This window comes from Coregonus lavaretus, assembly GCF_964263955.1.
Source record: "Coregonus lavaretus genome assembly, chromosome: 24".
NCBI lineage: Eukaryota > Metazoa > Chordata > Actinopteri > Salmoniformes > Salmonidae > Coregonus > Coregonus lavaretus.
This window is the reverse complement of record NC_140011.1, coordinates 28501971-28512072: the sequence shown is the minus strand read 5'-3', so window position 1 is coordinate 28512072 and position 10102 is coordinate 28501971.

Sequence of the window (10102 nt, the reverse complement as noted above, 5' to 3'; positions counted from 1 at the left end):
GAATTTGTACAATATAGCCAATTTTGACTTTGCAATTGGCCTATCTAAGAGGACATCGCTCAGTTCTGCCTCCAAGACAAGACTCATGACAATAAATGTCAACCTGCTGCCAATAACAGCTAGTTTTCAAGTTACACATCCCTCCCATTAGGCTCCTCCTTCTCTCAGACTACTCCCAGACACCAGACAGTCCTAGCAAATTTCTTGCTTGAGAAATCTTAATTTTCTATAGAGATAAAAGAAAACGGCTGCATTGAACCTTTAAACCCAATTACTGCTTCGCCTATCGACTCCTTTAATCAGTGGCTAGAGATAGATTCCTCATGGAGTTATCAGCTACTGCAGGCCACATCACTGCCCATTAAGTTCACTCTAACTCCTCAGTATGGATAGCAGGGGAGAGAGAGTCTGACAGTGGCTTTAGGCATACATTTCTACCTACCAATGCCATGGCTAGCTTCTCTGATGGGATATGCTATCCCTACTGACACCTGTGCATCAAAATGAAAGCTCCAGTGATCTGTCACTTTTGGAGATACACGCTTAAACGGTCATGCCCTGCCCCCGGTGCCCTGTCCCCCTTCCAGCCCAAATGTCAAGTGCTGGTAAGTTGCATGGCCGGAGGCGGGGGGGTGGGGTGGGGGGGTGGGGCTATTTCATATGACCTGATTTTGGCTGTTGAAGCCTGATCTTAGTACACCTGGCACCTCATGGCAGCACTGTAGTGTTGTGGAAGTCCTAGAAGTTAGGAATTCATGCTCTTTTACAATGGTGACATTTCACATGCCTCATGTGTCATAGCTCATGTGTCAGAGGAGAGTTGGACTGAAATCCAACCAACTAATTGGTTCTCACTAGTAGCACTGGGAAACTTTCATAAATATACTTGCTTTGCTTTGTATGAATTCTGAATGCTTCATACATCTAGGAACCTGCATCACAATGAGACAAATCAATACACACATGAATAACAGCTGATTTTATTTAACCTTTATTTAACCAGGAAGTTCCTTGAGATTAATAATCTTTAAATTTGAGACCTGTATATCAAGCCCTTTTACATTTAACTGTGATGGAACAAATGAAAACAGTTATACTACCTTCTACTTAAAATGTCTTCCCTCCCAATTAATGTACATATCCATTGATGCAGGTTCTGGCATGGTTCTGTCTCTCAAGAGCCTCTTAAGAATTGGTTTGGTGGGAAATTGACATTTAAGGGCTATTAACATTTCATTGGTGGCTCTTACCTACAAATGACTGTTGAACACCATCATAGAAGGATAGGTGATGGAGATCATTGGGGCTATAAGAAGGCATGGTCTAATCGTCAGCTGTCTTTGATGTAGAATGGTTCCTCTATGGCTTTATCTGTCTGCTGCCATGATCATTTACGTGTTCCTTGCTGATTGTGCTTGTTAAACAAAGTGTAGAGTGGATCCATGCTTAATCCCTTCCGCCTTGCATGTTTACTAAAACAAGACATGCAGTAACTGCTCTCAGCTTCATTGAGACCTGGGATCACATATGGCTTAATGTAGCCACCTACTTAATCTCCTCCTAGATAAAGATACTTACATATACTTTCTTTTATGGACATTTCTAACACACTTTGTGGTTGGCATTTCAAAGAAACAATGGAGAGGTCTATTTTTGATTTAGTTGCAATGTATTCCTAATTATTTATTCTAAAGCTTGGTTGAAAAAAGTCAATATGGCTGAACAGGCTATCAAACAGAGTTACTTCCATGGTTAGGCCTTATTTACAGGCTGCACCCGAGCGGTTCGCTGTCCATTGTAATGTGGTGCTGAATTTCAGAATTCTGATTATGTCACTGTCCATGGTGCTGAATCTCCTCCCGCTGCTATTACAGCTTGTTTCCTGTGACAAAGATGCCACACACTTAAAGCAAACAGGTAAAAGCATTATAATGTGGTTATAATGCATTGTAAAACTTGTCATAAGCATGTATGACCCCCTCATAGATGCTTATAACAAGTTATAGGCTTCATACCTGTCTGCTTTAAACAATTAAATAAAGTTGTTGGCTCAGCTGCAAGCCTGTTCATTGATAATGGGCAATGAAACCCTAGAATTATCTATACTCTTTTTATTATTGTGATTATATTAGCTAATCAGCACTTAATGCCCATAATTGTTCAGTTTAATCTTGGCATTAACTCTTAACCCTTGAGTTGTTATCTACTCAGTGTGAAATTCTGGAAAATATCGCTTTGCATACTTTAGAATAAATCATATGGCAAAATAGACCCACTACTATACCATTATATGATATGCACTGGAAAATACTAATAAGCACAGTTAAGGCATAGGAAAATACAAAGTTAAATGCAAGCTAGTTCCCCCCAAAGCCTATCGAAGAGAGCGCATAAGACAGCTCTTGCTCTTCTCTTGAGCCTTCCCCGATATGTTTTTTCTCAAATAATTTATTATGCTGTGCAAATCCCTCCCCCAGCCTCCCACTCTGATTCCAGGGATGTGTGTGTGTTGGCCTCTCTCCCTCAGTTCTGCTTCGGCAGGTCAGAGACGTACCAAATCTGCCTCATTCCAGCCACACAGAATCATTGAGGTTAAGGATGTTTGTCCTCATTTCATTTAAGGCTCTAATTTATGCACTGTAATCCAGGCTGAATTTCTCTCACAATTACTCTGTCTTAGTAACCAGCTCCTATACTATACGGCTACAGCTGTTGCTGTGCTATACACTCTTAGGAAAAAAGGTGCTACCGTATCTAGAACCTAAAATGGTTATTTGGCTGTCCCCATAAGAGAACCCTTTGAGGAACCCTTTTTGGTTCCATGTAGAACCCTTTTTGGTTCCAGGTAGAACCCTTTTGGGTTCCATGAAGAACATTTTCCACAGAGGGTTCTACATGGAACCCAAAAGGGTTCTACCTGGAACCAAAAAGGTCTCTCCCACGGGAACAGCCGAAGAACCCTTTTGGAACCCATTTTTCTAAGAGTGTAGCTTTAGCTCCTCTACCACTGCCTCACCTACCTCTGCCTCCACTACCACTACCTCCACTGCCTCTGCCTCCACTACCTCTACCTCCACTACCTCTGCCTCCACTACCTCTGCCTCCACTACCTCTGCCTCCACTACCTCTACCTCCACTACCTCTGCCTCCACTACCTCTGCCTCCACTACCTCTGCCTCCACTACCTCTGCCTCCTCTACCTCTGCCTCCACTACCTCTTCCTCCACTACCTCTGCCTCAACTACCACTGCCTCCTCTACCTCTTCCTCCACTACCACTGCCTCAACTACCACTGCCTCCTCTACCTCTGCCTCCACTACCACTGCCTCCACTACCTCTTCCTCCACTACCACTGACTCCACTACCTCTGCCTCCACTACCTCTGCCTCCACTACCTCTGCCTCCACTACCTCTGCCTCCACTACCTCTGCCTCCTCTACCTCTGCCTCCACTACCTCTGCCTCCTCTACCTCTGCCTCCACTACCTCTTCCTCCACTACCTCTGCCTCAACTACCACTGCCTCCTCTACCTCTTCCTCCACTACCACTGCCTCAACTACCACTGCCTCCTCTACCTCTGCCTCCACTACCACTGCCTCCACTACCTCTTCCTCCACTACCACTGACTCCACTACCTCTGCCTCCACTACCTCTGCCTCCACTACCTCTGCCTCCACTACCTCTGCCTCCACTACCTCTGCCTCCTCTACCTCTGCCTCCACTACCTCTGCCTCCTCTACCTCTGCCTCCACTACCTCTTCCTCCACTACCTCTGCCTCAACTACCACTGCCTCCTCTACCTCTTCCTCCACTACCACTGCCTCAACTACCACTGCCTCCTCTACCTCTGCCTCCACTACCACTGCCTCCACTACCTCTTCCTCCACTACCACTGACTCCACTACCTCTGCCTCCACTACCTCTGCCTCCACTACCTCTGCCTCCTCTACCTCTTCCTCCACTACCTCTGCCTCAACTACCACTGCCTCCTCTACCTCTTCCTCCACTACCACTGCCTCAACTACCACTGCCTCCTCTACCTCTGCCTCCACTACCACTGCCTCCACTACCTCTTCCTCCACTACCACTGACTCCACTACCTCTGCCTCCACTACCTCTGCCTCCACTACCTCTGCCTCCACTACCTCTGCCTCCACTACCTCTGCCTCCTCTACCTCTGCCTCCACTACCTCTGCCTCCTCTACCTCTGCCTCCACTACCTCTTCCTCCACTACCTCTGCCTCAACTACCACTGCCTCCTCTACCTCTTCCTCCACTACCACTGCCTCAACTACCACTGCCTCCTCTACCTCTGCCTCCACTACCACTGCCTCCACTACCTCTTCCTCCACTACCACTGACTCCACTACCTCTGCCTCCACTACCTCTGCCTCCACTACCTCTGCCTCCTCTACCTCTGCCTCAACTACCACTGCCTCAACTACCACTGCCTCCTCTACCTCTGCCTCCACTACCACTGCCTCCACTACCTCTTCCTCCACTACCACTGACTCCACTACCTCTGCCTCCACTACCTCTGCCTCCACTACCTCTGCCTCCTCTACCTCTGCCTCCTCTACCTCTGCCTCAACTACCACTGCCTCAACTACCACTGCCTCCTCTACCTCTGCCTCCACTACCACTGCCTCCACTACCTCTTCCTCCACTACCACTGCCTCCACTACCTCTGCCTCCACTACCTCTGCCTCCACTACCTCTTCCTCCACTACCACTGCCTCCACTACCTCTGCCTCCACTACCACTACCTCCACTACCACTGCCTCCTCTGCCTCTGCCTCCACTACCACTGCCTCCTCTACCTCTGCCTCCACTACCTCTGCCTCCACTACCGCTGCCTCCACTACCACTGCCTTTGCTGCTACGCTTCTGCTAGCTCTACCTATAAAATATGTTTTATCATAAATCAGTTGATTTTATACTGCTCCCTTGTTCTACTGTGAACTGGAATTACAGCTCTCTCCAATTTCTAAATTAATGGGTGTAAAATAATGGGTTTAAAGTGTGTAAGGGTACTTCATTTCAATATTGCAATTTAAGTTTGACCAATTAATCTGTGTTGCATGATGGCAGTCCTGCATCGGTAATATGTCCCAGACTTATGTGGCCTGAAAGTCTTTTTTTAATTGTATGTGTCTTAAATCTGAGTGAACACACTCACTATTACAGTATATCACATAGTGCTACTAAGCCAGAGCTTGGCTCAGCACTAGTGTTGTCATGATACCTACATTTTGACTTCGATACAGATACTAGGTTTAGTATTACGATACTCGATGCCGAAACAATATCACAGCAAAAAATAAAAGAAAGCTTATTAGCTAAAGTCACAGATTGTTTAAAAAAATTAACATTGCACAATATGTTGATAACTAGTAGAACAACTAAAATAACAAATATAATATATTCTATTCTATATTCAATTTATTTAAAAAATAAAACACCATATTAAATAATAGAACAATATATTACATTTTCCTTATGCAAAACCATATCTGGGACTCAGAGCATACAAAGTATATATATTTTTACATCTAAACTGTTTTAAAATGTTATTTGATACATATCAGGGATAATTTGCTCATCTATGGCCATAATATTGGGTCAAATTACAATTATTAGACCTAAGATTCATTATTCATTACAGCTAAATAATTGTATGTATTAAATGAATAGTTTAGTTCCAAAACAACATAAAAAAAACACTTTGAAGCTAATTTCTGAAGCTTCAATATTGCAATAGTTTACTGTGCAACACTACTCAGCTGTCACGCCCTGACTCTTAGGACTTGTATTTGTTGAGTCAGGGTGTGTATTTTCTGTGTTTGCTATGTCGATGTTCTATGTTTAAGATCTAGAATGTGTAGATCTATGTTGGCCTGTGTGGTTCCCAATCAGAGGCAGCTGTTGCTCGTTGTCTCTGATTGGGGACCATACTTAGGCAGCCTTTTGGCACCTGTTAGTTGTGGGATCTTGTTCCGTGTAAGGTATGTTGTGTGTATGCTACCTTGGACACTTTGTCATGGTTTTTATTCGTTAAATAAACATGTATGCTTATCACGCTGCGCCTTGGTCCTTCTCGTTCGTAAACGATCGTGACAGAAGACCAAGCAGCGTGTTCAGGAGCAAACACTGGGAATTAAACAGGAGGTTACGTTAGTAGATGTCCTCCTCGGTTGGGGGAGAATCACGGAGGAGGCCGTCCGTTACCGGAGGGCGATGAATGAGGATGCCCAGGTAGGAGAGGAGAAACGGCGCCAACAGTGCCGACGACGGAGACCCGAGAGGCAACCCCAATCATTTTTTGGGGGGGCACACGGTGTGGACGACGAGGCAGCAGGAGGCAGCGACAGGGCGAATCTGCAGGTTAGGAGAGGAGGCCACCAGGTTACGGGGGCTATTGGTCCAGAGGGAGCAGGAGTTATTTGGTCAGAGGGAGGAGCTACAGCAGGCTATAAAGGAGAAGGAGAGTGTAGAGGCACGGCGAGAGGAGCTGGTTAGGCAGCAGAAGGAAGTGGTGCGTGTCGCCAGTCCGGTCCGGCCCATTCCTGAGCCCCGCACTAAGCCAGTGGTGCGTGTTCCCAGTACGGCCCGACCCATTCCTGCTTCCCGCACAAGACCAGTGGTGTGTGTTCCCAGTACGGTCCGGCCCGTTCCTGCTCCCCGCACTAAGCCAGTGGTGCGTGTTCCCAGTACGGCCCGACCCATTCCTGCTTCCCGCACAAGGCCAGTGGTGTGTGTTCCCAGTACGGTCCGGCCCGTTCCTGCTCCCCGCACTAAGCCAGTGGTGTGTGTTCCCAGTATGGTCCGGCCCGTTCCTGCTCCTCGCATCAAGCCAGTGGTGCGCGTCGCCAGCCCGGCCCGGCCCGTTCCTGTCCCTCGCACCAAACCAGTGGTGCGCGTCGCCAGCCCGGCCCGGCTTGTTCCTGCCCCTCGCACCAAGCCAGTGGTGCGCGTCACCAGCCCGGTCCGGCCTGTTCCTGTCCCTCGCACCAAGCCAGTGGTGCGCGTCGCCAGCCCGGCCCGGCCTGTTCATGCCCCTCGCACCAAACTAGTGGTGCGCGTCACCAGCCTGGTCCGGCCTGTTCCTGTCCCTCGCACCAAGTCAGTGGTGCGCGTCGCCAGCCCGGTCCGGCCTGTTCCTGTCCCTCGCACCAAGCCAGTGGTGCGCGTCTCCAGCCCGGTCCAGCCTGTTCCTGTCCCTCGCACCAAGCCAGTGGTGCGCGTCGCCAGCCCGGTCCGGCCTGTTCCTGTCCCTCGCACCAAGCCAGTGGTGCGCGTCTCCAGCCCGGTCCGGCCTGTTCCTGCCCCTCGCACCAAGCCAGTGGTGCGCGTCTCCAGCCCGGTCCAGCCTGTTCCTGTCCCTCGCACCAAGCCAGTGGTGCGCGTTGCCAGCCCGGACCGGCCTGTTCCTGCCCCTCGCACCAAACCAGTGGTGCGCGTCGCCAGCCCGGCCTGGCCTGTTCCTGCCCCTCGCACCAAGCCTGTGGTGCGCGTCGCCAGCCCGGCCCGGCCCGGCCTGTTCCTGCCCCTCGTACCAAGCCAGTGGTGCGCGTCGCCAGCCCGGCCCGGCATGTACCTGCCCCTCGCACCAAGCCAGTGGTGCGCGTCGCCAGCCCGGTCCGGCCTGTTCCTGTCCCTCGCACCAAGCCAGTGGGTCCAGTCCGGCACGGCCCGTGCCTGTTCCACCGGTGCCTGGTCCGGCACCGGTCAGCTGCTCCACTCCGGAGCCAGAGCAATCCGCTCCACCGGGGTCTAGTCCAGCTCCGGTCAGCGGCTCCACTCCAGAGCCAGAGCAATCCGCTCCACCGGTGCCTGATCCAGCTCCAGTCAGCGGTTCCAGTCCAGACCCAGACGTCTGCCCCTCTCCAGGTTCGGGGTCTCCCACACCAGGGTCCAGACAGGGCTTGGTACGTCGTGGGAGGAAGGAGAGGGGAAGCTGCGCGCCGAGGTCCAGACCAGACCAGGGGCGCAACAGGGAGGTGGAGAGTAAGTGGTGGTCATGCCCGGAGCCGGATCCGCCTCCGAGGCGGAGTGCCCACCCGGCCCCTACCCTGTTATGTTTATGTGGCGCGGTCGGAGTCCGCACCTTTGGGGGGGGGGTACTGTCACGCCCTGACTCTTAGGACTTGTATTTGTTGAGTCAGGGTGTGTATTTTCTGTGTTGTGTTTGCTATGTCGATGTTCTATGTTTAAGATCTAGAATGTGTAGATCTATGTTGGCCTGTGTGGTCCCCAATCAGGGGCAGCTGTTGCTCGTTGTCTCTGATTGGGGACCATACTTAGGCAGCCTTTTGGCACCTGTTAGTTGTGGGATCTTGTTCCGTGTAAGGTATGTTGTGTGTATGCTACCTTGGACTTCACGTTTCGTTTGTTGTTTTGTCGTGGTGTTTATTCGTTAAATAAACATGTATGCTTATCACGCTGCGCCTTGGTCCTTCTCGTTCGTAAACGATCGTGACATCAACACTAATACATACTTTAAGCTGTCTGCTCCTGTGTCGCAAGGAGACACTAACAATGGTCAGAGTCTAGACTATGGATTCTCTTGCGTCTATCACTTTCCTTATCCACTCACTCACCTTAACACCAGAGACCTTGAGTTAGCCTGGGGTAATGTACTATAAAGGAAGTGTTTGATCTTGCCATTTTATCTTTACAAGGAGGGGGTCAGTCCTCCATTTTGTTCTTCTTTGAAGCCCTTAACCCCTGTAACCCCTGGTAACTACCCACTATAGAGGAGAGCATGTTTCTATGTAGGCAGCAGCTCAGAGTAGAATACCAGAGATGTTCTACTTAAGCAATAAGGCCCAAGGATGTATGGTCTATGGCCAATATACCACAGCAAGGGCTGTTCTTAAGCACGACGCAATACGTAGTGCCTGGAAATAGCCCTTAGCCGTGGTATATTAGCCATATACCACCAACCCCCGAGGTGCCTTATTGCTATTATAAACTGGTTACCAATGTAATTAGAGCAATACAAATAAATGTTTTGTTGTACCCATGGTATACGGTCTGATATACCACGGCTGTCCGCCAATCAGCATTCAGAGCTCGAACCACCCAGTTGATAATGTCTGATATAACACTGCTTTCAGCCAATCAGCATCCAGGACCCAAACTACCCTGTTTATAATCACTGACATTTAAGTGTTTTACGGAGCTCTGACATACTCGAGTTGTATCTTCTTCTTCTTCATTTCAAATACACATTAGAAATAAACAATTTTGAGCCATGTTATCTTAAGACCACATTTTCTTTCCCCATTGCTAGTAGTTCAACGTCCATATTGATTTATACTTATCCAGGAAATCTATTACTGAGTGTGATTGAATAGGATTTTTTTTTACACATCCTATACCGTATCTGACCCATGCTATATGTAATATTTTTTGGTTCTCTGAAGTGCTCCATGGTGCAGCTCTCACGGTGCTGGCCACTCTACTCACATGGGCACTCTGGGAAATAGCCTTTGTGTCAGTGCACAACAAGAGGACTGTGCATTCAAATGAAATATCAACTTGTCGCCCCGCCAAGGAAGACGACAGCTGACTCTGCCATGGCTGCCAGAATCCAACTCAGTCTTATGAAAGAGCCAACCTCTGTTTTAGATGATTTTAAATGAGTTGCTTTTAAATGAACTAACCTTGGAGGAGCTCGGTGCCATCAATGTACAGTATTTTAGTATTTATTATTTTTGAATAGCTTTTTATTTGCAGCTGTCACGATCGTCGGATATAGAGGACCAAGGCGCAGCGTGGAAGGTGAACATACTTATTTATTAAATGATACACGAACAAAACAACAAATCGATACGTGACGTCCACAGGTGCAAAACACAAACCAACACGGAACAAGATCCCACAAACACTGTGGGAAAACCACCTGACTAAATATGGTTCCCAATCAGAGACAACCAGCAACAGCTGATACTCGTTGCCTCTGATTGAGAACCACTCTGGCCAACATAGATATACAAAACTAGACTAGACACAACGAGCACAAAACATAAACTCTACACACCCTGGCTCAACTTAAAAGAGTCCCTAGAGCCAGGGCGTGACAGTACCCCCCCCCTAA